The following is a 13,092-nucleotide window of genomic DNA, read 5'->3' as shown; positions in this document are numbered from 1 at the left end:
TGTGGCCGTCGTCTCATTTTTTCACTGTGACAAGTTGTTGCTGTGAAATGATTCATTCGGTAAATAAAAATGAGAAACAATGAGGTTCAAAAAGCGGCCGTCACACTAAAGGTGTTAGAACAAAAACATTTATTGGCTGCTGACAGGTGTTTTTTCGGTTTTTGAGGGTGATTGAGTCTTTGGTTGCAGCCACATTTACGAGAAAAGAGGAAATCCAAGAGCCGTGGAAGAGGGGAGAGTCATGCCAGGAAGAATATGCAACATGTAATAAACGCATTCTGGCATAACTTTATTAGCCACAACATTAAAACCACCTGCACAATCATGGACTCCACAGACCTGTGAAGTGGGCCTACAGTACCTGTGGTGTTCTCCAACCCACACTCATCTTGTCTGGACACGTACCACACCTGAACATTATATGTGCTGTGGGTCTCGTGTAGTTCCTGTACATCTGCAGACCCCTGGGTTGTAACCTGACATGCACTTTCCCAGAAATGGAACTATGTGTTGTGGTGATGCAACAACTGTGATCGGTTCAGTCCTCATGTGGACCATCTTCTCCAACGTCTGCTCTTTTCTGTCTTGCATTAATTCCAGTAAAAGCACCTGCTGTTCAACATACACGTGTTAGCTCCAACTTATCAGAATCTGCTCAGTGTTAGTGGCTGTTTCCTATAGAACATCACCAAGACCCCAGTAATTGCAGCATGACATGCAAGCACAAGTCTAAATGTTCAGAGATTCCCAGCCCAGGTCCTCAGGGAGCATCATGAGGACCAGGGCTGGAGTTTGTCTGAAGGACACAGCTGGAGACACATCCTGACTGTCTGCTTTATTTTTGTCCACAGTTGCCTCACTTTTTCAACACACTGTGAAGCTGAGAATCAAAAGTCATGTCAAGAGTCTTTTCTGATAAATATCCACATGTCTGTTTGTACCAAACATATTAACCTCTGTCATTAGGAAAACTGACTCTTTTTATTGTGTTATGATGTTTCATATTCATTTCTAAACTCATATTGTCTAAGTGACACTGGTTCTCTTGTGAAACCTTCAGACAAACTCCACACACACCAAACACTCCAAATAGCTTCCTTTTCCCTTCACTGTGGTTTATTTATGGATCCCGCTCCTGGTTAAAGGTCACCGGATGCAGACGGGGATTCTCTAGTCCTTCATCTGACAGCTGCATTAACCAGGGCATCTATTACGCCTTCCACTTGTGATAAAGTGCCTCCAAACCTATTACTTTTAAATGAGGCTCCGTGTGTGGAACAGCCTGTACTGTCCACCAGTCCCTCAAAAGAGATGAGTCCAAGAACAAGGCTCTTAATCCAAAATAAGGACTGATTTAAAAAAGGTTCTTGCCATCGGCAACTGCACTTAAAGCTCATGATGTGTTCACTGTGAAAGTGCCATTAGACAGCTCAGCCCTTTTGTCTTTGTAACATTTCAAGGCACAGATTTGTTCACTCCGACCACTTCTTAAGAAGTGTTCATCCAGAACATCACTACTGCACTGAATGTGCAGCATTTTATCCTAAATGCTAAATAAAATGCTAAAATCTTACCTAACTAATAAGACCCGTGTGTCTTTTCCAAAAATATTATGTCACAATGTTCAGAAGTCCAGTTTAAGGTGTCACAAAGCTCTGTCCTCGTTTTCTGGTCTCCTATTGGTCAGATTATTTTAAGTATGGGGGGAATTTTCAGCTGTATGTCCCTGTGAAGGTTGATGATAACTCTGACCAGAAGACGTTCTGCTTTTAAACCCTGATACTATTCTTACCAGAGCTTGGAAGGTTATTAACAGAACCGCTGTCCTTGCATCGCTCAGTTGGTTTCCTATAAAGGTCACATTGGACATTAAGGTGTTTCTACTGACCTTCAACATTACAGACATTTGTCCTCTGTTTTAATGTTTTATCCATTGTTTGAATCGGATTCTTTCTATTAAGCTTTATTACTAATAGGCATTTTTCTTTGTGACTGATCTGCCGTCCTTTGATAAGTTCATGAGCGGTGCCACACGAATAAAGCCTAATATTTGTATTGTTCCTATTAATGTTTATTAATGTAATGCAGCCAGTGGTTACTGCCACACAAAAATTAGTACTAAACAGACACAGTTTCGTTAGGACGGTGAATATTTGACGTGTACATGCTGCAGACATCAAGACTTTGGCACTGCACTGGTTTGCAGTAGCTTGGGACAACACAGACAAGTTGTGGACAGATCACAGAGCTCCTGTGTGAATCGCTCTGGACAAACAACGTGTTTTGTCATTAATTTTTAACGTGTTGGTTGCGTGACAGAGAGAATAAGAAATACACACTGACACAGAGAATCCAGTGTGTTGATTCTTGTCCATGTTGAGCTTTATTATGCAATGTCAGCAACCAGCTCAGCGCGGACAGTTTCATCACATCGGAGCAAAACCATAAGACCCCAGTTGAAAGGAAACGTCCACATTTCCTTTATGATTTACGTTGGTTTTCCACTTCTTTAAACAAGCTCTACATTCATGGCTTGAGGCTCATGATCATCACTAAAAATATTAATTATTAATTGTAAATATATTCCTTATCATTCACAAACAGTCACCGTTCGGAGCCGACAGCGCGCGCATCAACATGTCAGCCGAAGCTGTGATCAAGCACCACACTGTGCCAGACCTCCCCAGGAGTTTATCCTCCTGCTGATTAAAGTTACATGAGGCTAATATTTCAAAGCAGTGTCTAAAGACGCTGCTGACGGTGTGCAGAGATGCACTCCACCCTGCAGGTGAGACATCAAACCTCCCATGCAGAGCGAGAGGAGCCGTGTTGAGGAGCACAGAGCCTTCAATTGGCAGCTCTGCAGAGAGAGCCGGACGAGCAAGCGGCCGTTTTTACTTTCCATCAGCAACGTGAATTATGTTTTATTCCTGCAAGGCCTGTTAAATGCAAAAAGAAGAAGTGGAAAATGGCAGTGTGAGGTGGAAACAGACCACACACGCTGAGCATGAGAAAAGCCTTCTTGATTCAGGTCCTGGGGGAGGTTTCAAGTGTCCTCAGACAGTGAGGACTCAGCAAAGGTCATCTCAGGCAACGCAGAACTGAATCAAACTTTCAGAGGATTTTCTAAGTGAGGTGTTTAATATCAAAACTCCAGCTTAGACGGGACTGATGAAACTTTTCACAGCAATTACGAGAGGGAACAGGCTAAAACTTTCATCTCAGGGATGAAGTCACAGGCGTCTTCCTGAGTTGTATCGGGCAGAACGGACGACACAAGGGGACAAAATGTTCCCTCTGTGACAGTCTATCAATTTGGAAGATGCCAAAATATTATAAAATACAGTGATACGCAAACAATCATTGTACATTACAGGAAATGTTCTTCATGTGTCCAGCACCTGGATGATAAAAGATGTAGGAAACTTAAATTTTAACAAGTACATAAGAAAATGAAATTTCTAGAAGAATAAATTATGTTCTACGTTCTCTGATGACAGGTCCATTGCACATTAGAACCACATTGCTCATGAGCACATGCTGCTGCCTTGTTGTCTTGTCCCCAGGTATTTGTGTTGATGCAGTTAAGGGCATTTTTACACCTGCAGACTCAAGTCAGTGGACTAGTTTGTAAAGTTGGATCAGTTTGCTTCCACACATAAAAGTACTCAAATCACATGAGTCTTGTCTGCTCATTGGCTAAATTGATCTGGGCAGGAACAAGAAATGATCGCAGGAAGTGAAAATTTGCTACAAAACATGAACAACTGACATCTATCTCGGCAATTTTATAAACTGCTTCACACTTTAAAACGAAGGCGAGCTGTCACCACTTTGTCATCACAAATAAACCACTTCTGTGGCTTATTTGTTCTCTGGGGACCGAGACAAAAGCACATCCAGTCTCGGCGTGGTTTTTTTTTTCTCCACATGGAACTGCTGTTTTCAGACCTTTGCAAAGGAACCGCACCAAAAGGCAAAACCAAACCAGAGTTCTATTGCACTGGACTAAATAAGACAGGTTTAAGCTGGACTGACATGCTGCCATGCGCCTCACTGGTTGGAGGGAAACCTGGTCCAACTACACTAAACAAGAATGGACATAACCATGAGAACCTGACCAGAAGTGAGAAGAAAGAAACTAAAGCTCAGTCCAAGAGCAACTTACAGCAAACACCAGACAAGATAAAGTCTGTGCTTAACAAGCTGCTAAAGAACAGCGTAAAGAACTCGGATGTTGGACACGTTCACAGCAACACTGGAAAACAGGTTGTGTTTGTGACCAAAATGTGAGGGCAACTTCATTAGTGTCCTGCGTCAATAAAAACAGCTAACTAGACATTTCTGTGAGAGATGTATGTCTGAAAGGTTTGAATGTCAAAGAGCTGATGTAAGTCAACACCGAGAACGATGCAAAGATTTCCAGCAGCATCTGTAGCTTCAGCAGACAAGAACTAAAGCTGAGCCTGACCCGTCTCTTTAGTTCAGCCTCAATAGTTTAACTAATGGATTCCTAGCAAAGAGCCCATGAGCCCAGCGTGTGATGGAGCGGATCAAAAAGCAGAACTCTGACAGCAATCGAGCATCAAACTCTGCCAGAAATCCGCAGGAGTTCATCCTCCTGATAAATGCTGCTTTCAAGCAACAGTATGTGAGGCTAATACCAAAGCAGAGTTTATACATACAGGACACATGTCTTACACCTCTAGAGCCCAGGTGCTGCTGCAGGTGAGAGATCATCTGTGACATTTTGAGCAGGAAACAACCACAAAGAGCTGAAGGCTGTTGGGCTTTAATCGTGATTTACTTGCCAAAGTGCAAATGAAAAGTTGTGCTCTGTTTGCTTCACTGTAGCACCTTAGATGATCTTTACTGGAAATCCATCATAAATTCCACCTGGGGCCGCATTCACAAAGTTTCTGAGATTCCTCTCGGGGAGCTTTTAACTCAGAAATCCTGGGAAGCATTCCCAGTCTCAGGGCACCTGAGAGTAAAGGAGAGAGAGAGAGAGAGAGAGAGAGAGAGAGAGACAGAGTGTTTGTGAGTAGAGAGGAAGCTGGTGAGGTGAGAGTGGGAGGTAACTTGAATTTCCTGTTGGGATGAATAAACTATCTATCGAAGCCATAATTATTTTGGTGGAACAATATGTCTCTGATGCGAATGTGATGAGGGCCTGCAGGTTTATCAAGCGGATGGTGAACTGAGCAGCTATTTTAGGTTCAAGCATCAGTGTTGCCATGGAACCAATAAACATGATGTCCGAACGCTTAAGCTGAGAGGAAAGGATTTTTGTATCTGACAGTGTGGAATTACAGAGACACCGTCTGCCAGAACCTGACTAAGATGACGACTGTGGGGCGACTGTGTCGCAGGAGCTAGAGCGGTCGTCCACTAATCCCGTTGTTGGTTCGATCCCCGGCTCACATGTCAAAGTGTCCTTGAGCAGGAGACTGAATCCCAAATTGCACAAGCCGCATAGCAGCTCCCCAAACATTGTGTGTGTGTGAGTGTGTGAATGGGTCAATAAGAAGCCGTGTAAAGCACTTTGAGCACCAATAGCTAGAAAAGTGCTATATAAGTGCAGAGCATTTACATTTATCTATCATGTTCTGAGAAGAGAAGAAATGAACAAAAAAACTATAATAAAGGACCAACACACAAAGAAGCATTGATTCAAAGTCTGAAGTTCGCATTTATCTGCTGAATTTTAACAGTGGGCTCCACCTGTCCATCAGAGGCAGGTCCTGGGTTTTTAGCAGTGTAATTACAGCCTGGTGCTGCATTGACAGCAGAACCAGACTGTCTATCAAATACAGACCATCTGAACCTTCATCCCTGCAATCACTGTCTGGGATGTGCACAAAAACCGATCCATTAAAAACCCTCGGGTGACTTCATTTTCATTTCAGAACATCAAGTTATTCCTGTCATTTCCGTGATAAGCCACAGTTGGACCTGCATTCTGAGCAACCTCCAGCCAGAGACACTGGCCCGAAGATACATCAAAATGTGCAGCTGTTTGCAGACCCCTGATGTTAACACGGACAGACGGCAGTGTTTCACTGAGCCTTCGCTCTTTGTAAATGTCACCCAGCCACGAAGGAGTAGATGCGGCTGTGTCCAGCTCTAAAGTACGACCATGCAGGTGGTTTGCAGCAGCGGTGGGAAACGGCCGACAGAGACGTACGAGTTGCTGAAGCAAACATGACATGTTCACGTTGTATTTAGACCCAGTTTTGTATGAAGCCAGAACCACTGACAGTCAAATGCTAATGGTCTTTATTTCCTATAGTTATTGTTAATAGTTTTTGTTTCTTTGTACATTTGCATTTTGTCTTTTTGATATAAAAGTAGACACGTTTTATTTCCCACTGATGGAAGTGTCTTAGGGGACAAAAGGATTGTTTATGGGTAATGTGGGTTTCATCCGGACTTTTTCTGTTACTGTTTTAGTGACAGAAAACACCTGTCAACACCTGTTTCATGATGATCCTAGTCTAAGATCGACAGTTTTCAGCTTGACCCTTGTGGAGGCGCCACAGCTGAACATGTTCCGCACGTTGATTTGGCAAGTTTTCACCCCGGATGCCGTTCCTGCCGCAACCCTCCCAGTTTTATCTGGGCGTGGGACCAGCACCAAGTATCACAAACCACAATTACAAATTCATTTAAATTAGTGCCACACTTTGGTTTTTCCTAAATAAGTTTTCTTGTTCTCTGCAGCACATGGAGACAAGTTCACCGTTGGTGCCACTTTTTAACACTTGCATGACAGCACGGACTAATCCACTCCAGCAACGGTGTGTGAAGATCTCGCTGAATTTATTTATGTGTGTTTGAGGTAATAATTTCAGCGGCAGACTGACACATTTTCACGAATGCTAATTTGCTGTTGCTGCGAACACGAAGACACTGCACATCCTGTAAATACTCACTAAAACTCCCACATCCTTTTAAATCCACATCAGTGCTCACAGCTCTGATTACTGATACAGCAAATCTGTCTTCATTTCTTTAGTATTATTTGTGTATATTTATTATTTCTTTATGTGGCTCCGTCTGCTGCTGTTTTATTTTTTACGACCAACCGAAGAAGCTGCAGTTGTTATGTGACATATTTCAGATTTGAGCCTTTGCTGTTTGCTTTGTGTGGGTTTGTTTCCCCTGGGAAATAAGTGCAGACTGATCCATGTTGCAATTTAGTTTAAATTGCAAAAAAATATTAACATGGATCGCAATTATCATCGTGGCTGAACTAACAAACAGAGCCGTGTTACAGGGAACAAAGTCGATCAATCAGGGACGGTTCAGTTTTATTGACATTCTTCAGTCTCTAGTGCATCACAGAGGCCACATTAAGGATGAGGGCAGAAAATCTACACTGCGACAAAGGAGAATCTCAAACTGTGATTCGTTTCAAAACGAGAAACGTCTGCTAACCTGTGATCTTCAGACGATGACGAGAGGAAAACAAACTCCTCTATTTGCTTTATTCTACCATAATAATTTATGTCTTCTCCAGCCAGAATGAGAACGTTGCTGGTCCATCAGGTGGACTAAAGTACTGATGTACATGATATGACGGGTCGAAGTACAGGACGTGATGTCACGGGGTTCGTAAAAACCAGCAGGTGATTAGAGGTGGTTGGGATTTACACATAGACTAGTTGCAAATCCCTGATTCCAGCCTTAATGCAAAGATAATCCCATGTGGACTTCAGCTCTGTGCTCAGTTGAAAACATGTAGATTTAAGATTTAAGTAGATTTAAGCTCTGTATCGTTTTGATAAGTGATGAACTGAATTCTGTAACTGTGAGAAAGTTCAACTCTCGGCTAATCAAACTCGAAATGTTCCGTGCTGGCTCCTGCAGGGAGCCCTGTGTAAATAGTCCATTATTAAGTTTCATGATTATGAACCATGTCGAGCATTAATGGGACACAGCATGCAGCAGATGTATGGCTTAATGTGTGATTATTATTTTTAACACACACTCACACAATTTAATTAGTGTTCGGTGCTGGAGTACTTCAGCCCCGGGGGGCATCACTGCACCCAAACTGTTATTTCTTCCTCTGTCATCTACAGTCAGTTACAGGAATCATCATCTCACAGTTTTGGGTGTGTGCTGGAACGTTCAAAGACAGTTTGAATGTACCTGCTTCACGCTGTTACACATATTTGGGGTTGGAAGACGCACAAAATGACAAATGTGCACAACAAAGATGCACATGACAACTACAAAGAGACAATTACAACAAGGCTTAAAATGACCACAAAGAGCTGGTTCATAAAGCTACAAACTAACGTAAACCGACGATGTCTACGGTAACGTGTGGTTGTGTGCCTCCACTTACCAGTGAAGATGCAGCTTCCATGTCAAAACTCATTCAAAGTCATTCATCCATGGGTGGTTATCTGTGTCACATCCAGTGAAATTCACTGCAGGCGTATCTAGGTTTATAGCACAAGAAAGGATGGACAGGAGTTCAGTGACTTTAGGTTTTGGTGCTCAAAGGTCAATCAGTTCATCCTTGAATACAAGTGAAGACTTGAGTCAAGTTTGAAGAAGTTCCCTTTAAGGCATCCTGAGATATGGAGTCCACAAAAATGAGACACACAGCCCAAAAACGAACGCTGTTTGCCTACAGCTGTCACAGGCACGAAGGCATGAAAACCTATGTTTTAAGTAAGTACGCCACATAACTACAAAGTGAAGCAGAACAAAGAAAGAAAAATGTGAAGAGAGAGAATGTAATGATCAGTCTGAAACTTATTTTTGATTGTAAATAGCACAAACTACAAACACAACACGATTGAAACTTGGTCCATTTTTTTATTCGATGCCAGCAACAGGGGCGAATTTATGTAAACTCATTTACATTATTACATTCACAAGTTTACATTTCTAATATAATTTTAAATTACTTAAAATGAATTCATTTTAATTCATTTTTTTTACCGCTCATCAGTTTGGAGCCTGCTCTGCTGTATTTTTTGCTTCAAAGATCCAAATGTTTTCAGTGGGGGACGGGTTTGGACAGGATTGTACCTCACTTTTAAGTCGCTTTGAATAAAAGCATCTGCTAAATGTAATGTAACGTAATTTAGTTTGTTAGGAAGCAAGAGTGAACGTCTGGGGATTTCGGAACACAAAGACAGTTTGAATATGTATTATTATCATTCATTTTATTAAAGAATTCATCATGTCTGGGAGAAATGGGTCAACTGTAACTCAAGCTCAGTGTGAAAATCCTCAGCCCCCAACATGGCCGCCTACACCTGACTTTGTGGGGGTCGGATTTGGTGTTGGTATGCGGCTGTTCTGGTTCAATGAGGCTGTGACGTACATTTCTTATTTAACTCTACATGAATAACAATCAATAACAGCAGGAGAGGATTTACTGCATCACCACAGAGCTGCTGAAAGGTTTGGGACTTGAATCTCTGTTGAGCTTCACAGCCAGCATCGCTCCCCCACCACACACTGATAAAAAATTCCCCATTTACCCCTTGTGGCATCTGGAAATGCTAATATTTGTGGTTGTAAGTATCCAGCTGCTCTAATCCTCAGCTCACAGATGAGCTGAAGTGAACTGAGGTTTTTTTAAAGAAGTGTGAGAGGATCAAGGTGAAAACACCGAAACTGAAGAATCACACAAAGAAGAGGCGTAAATGACAGCGTACGACCTGTAAAACTATTACATCTCACAAACCACAGTTTGGTTGAAAACTCTTACCTTTATTTTACTTTTCTGCCATCACAGTCCAAATGTACAAATAAATGTATTATTGCATGGTAAAGCATGTAAAGCCATTCAAACTGGGCAGGTTTACACTGATAAGTCTGATAAGTGAGAACTGCTATGAAATGGAATTGCTGCCCCCAGTGGTGCAGGGAGGCAGGGAGCAAACTATTGATTGCTCGACTGGAACGAGAAGGAATAAAACGCTTTTTTACACACAAGTGTTCATCAGACTATACTGACCTTTGCTAGGACGTGAGCTCTGGGTTGGTTTGGGTCATTTTTCTGTGCTGCAGATCTCTGTCCTCCCACTGGGAGCTGTCTTCATTCTGAAATGTTTAGTTTCCCCAAGTGCTCTGGATCATTTTAACTTTAACACAGTGGTCACAGCTTCGGCAAAGAAATATAAAAGAAAAGGTCCACAAGTGCAGCAAAGGTTCTGATCCTTTACCCACAGTTAATGCTAAATCTATTACTGACCTGACCCAGTAAGATCACAATCAGACCTGAACTCACATCGACTAGAAAATAAATTAAGTGTTGTAGGTTCTCAGAGCAGCTCTTCTCCAAAATGCTGCTCTCTTTTCACATAGGTCCTTTGCAGCACAGCCTCCACACTGTACTGTAACTACATTTATTTGACTCTAAAGAACTAAGTAAACATGCAGAGCCTGAACATGTTATTCAGCCTACTTCTGCAGTAGAATTGTACTTGGTTCATAATGGGCTTCTTTTCTCTACCTGTCACATTTGTAGTTTTTCTGAATCTTTGTTCATCTCTAGAGGTCAGATGCAAACTGTGACACCTTTTCCATGGAAACAGTAGGTTCTGAACATGGAGCTAGTGTGTGTTTAAGTTCCACTCAGACTCACTAGGACCTAAATAAAGCCCCATTCCGACACTGGGGAAATGATTTCACTGGGTCTGAGTGAAGCAGAGTCTGGCTGCACTGTTAGTCTCTGCAAAGGAGAGATGAGATATATAGAGATATCTATCCATCTATCTATATAATATACATTTTTTATAATATATTTTTTCTGCAGTGTTTCTGGTACTTGTACTTCTGCATTGAAACATTTGTACGAGAGCAACATTGCCAACATCTGCCGTCAAATTCTGAACCTATGACGACAGCGTGAGCCCACATTTGAAAGAGTGTGTGGCAAATGTAAATGTGTGTTTTTGAAATGCAGTGTCTACTGGAGATAAACACACACACACACACACACGAAGACAAATTAAATGAAATTGTTCAGCTGCTGTCATGAATCACAGCGTGATTCACTCCTCTGCACATTTTTAATCATGTTAATTCCTATTTTTCTCTTATTATTTTCCTGTTCTGTAACAACGACTGGTCTTTCTGAAACTCTCATTCCATTCTACTTTTCTTAGTCTTTGCCGCTGCAGTTTCCTCACATTCATCACTCATGTTTGAGTGTAATAACCACCACGTCTGTTTTCTAACACTTCTATTGACCTTCAGATCAAATGTGTAAAGATGTGTTTTCCACTTGGAAAACCAAGAACAAAAACCATCGACCATGTCTCTGAGGAGATCTGCCACTTTATTCTGACATGATGTAGCTTTCTATTTATTAACATTCATTTAACAAGAATTTATTTCCAAGAACCAATTAGCAAATTTTTAAAATGATATTAAGCAAATCTGCATTCATGTGTCAACACTTCATCTTTTGCTTTGAAAATGTAACACAGTGTTATTAAAGCAGTCAATGGTGAAAACGGTCATTTCCACAAACTCAGTGTCTCAGAGAAAGTAAACGGCTACGACTGAAAATAAAAGTGTCAGAAGATCATAAAAACCTTTCAACACTTGGCTGTTGTGTGAAAAAAGGAAATGAAACAGACTTGAAACAAACAAATGCTGATGAAGGTCAAGCTCATTCTGTCCTTTTTCTTTTGCCATAGTTAAAAAGCTCCAGATAATTGGGCTGATTTTGGGTCCAATTTGCTTCTTTGGACATTGGGGGTAACTTCAAGACTGAGACAGCTCGAAAATTATTATTTGCCCAGATGATCCTGAATATGAGGGGGATTCTTACGTACAGAAGTTTGAGCAGAACAAAAGCAGAATGCGTGGTTTTGGTTCCAAGCTGAATCCTCTGCTCTGTGTGCGTTTTCTTACAATTATAATATTAGAAAATGGGTTGAATCTGTATGTTCAACCTTAACATTACTACCACCTGCATAATATTGATGTCCTCTCGCTGCCTAAACGGCCCTGAGCCGTCAGAGACAGACGTCTGAATGTGTTCTCTGGAATCAGACACTGAGGTGTCAGCAGCTGATTCTTTGAGTCCTTCATGGTTCTGACTCCCACAGTTCCCCAGATGAGCAGTGTCCACACACTCAAATGTCCACGTGACTTTAAATGGCTCCATGTGCACACAATTAGTCAGCTTGCTGCACCTGTTTCCTACATGATTATGTTTTAATTCACACAGGCTGTAGCTGGAAATCACACGATCATCACACATTAAAAACATTATGAAAATCTTGTAACACAACAAGCTTCTGGCCTGTCCTGCATATCTGACCCTATATGTACAGAGAAATAACAACGTTTGCACTGAGAAATGAAGCTAAAATCCCCACAGTTCCATTAGTCACCTGCAGCACTGCAAGTGACGGCAAACAGACTTCAAAGTAAAAACGTCCATGAAACTTACATCACTGGTAAAAAAAATCAACAAAATGGCAACAAAGCAAATGGTACACAGCAAAGGTGACAACATAATCCAGTTATCACCATCGGTGTTTCTCCACACAACCTCCCCTTAACGATGTCCTGCAGCACTTTGAGGAAAAGGGGGAGGGGCTACATGAAGGGAGATGTTTAGCAAAATCATTTCCTCAGGAAGCAAATTAAGTGCAAATAGAGATTCCTCAGTTAGATACAAATCCCAAATACTAAAATACATCGATTAAAAATTAAACACAAATTGAAAATAATGAGCAAAGTGAAAATAACAAAGTGCATTTTAAACCCTGAACATTAGGCAGAGTTCCTAAAACGTGGTTTCACACCAAACCCGACTGAGCTAAACAACTGCTGAAACCCAGAAGAGGCTCTAAATGCTGCTGGTCTTAATGTTATTGCTCTATCAGGACTCACTGTTCTTTTGTTGCTTGTTTCATGTTGCTTCAAAGCCCCATTGAGGAAAAGACGGTCACATTATCTTTGTGGAGCAATTCTGTAAAACACCATGAGTCCTTCCAGCTGAAATTCTAAATGTTCTGCATTTATTTTTCAGTGCTTCTCATTCACCCATTCACACTAACAATCACACACACACACACACACACTGATGGGAGAGCTGTT

This window comes from Channa argus, chromosome 23 (genome assembly GCF_033026475.1).
Source record: "Channa argus isolate prfri chromosome 23, Channa argus male v1.0, whole genome shotgun sequence".
NCBI classification, from domain to species: domain Eukaryota; kingdom Metazoa; phylum Chordata; class Actinopteri; order Anabantiformes; family Channidae; genus Channa; species Channa argus.
Note: the sequence above shows the minus strand (reverse complement) of the source record.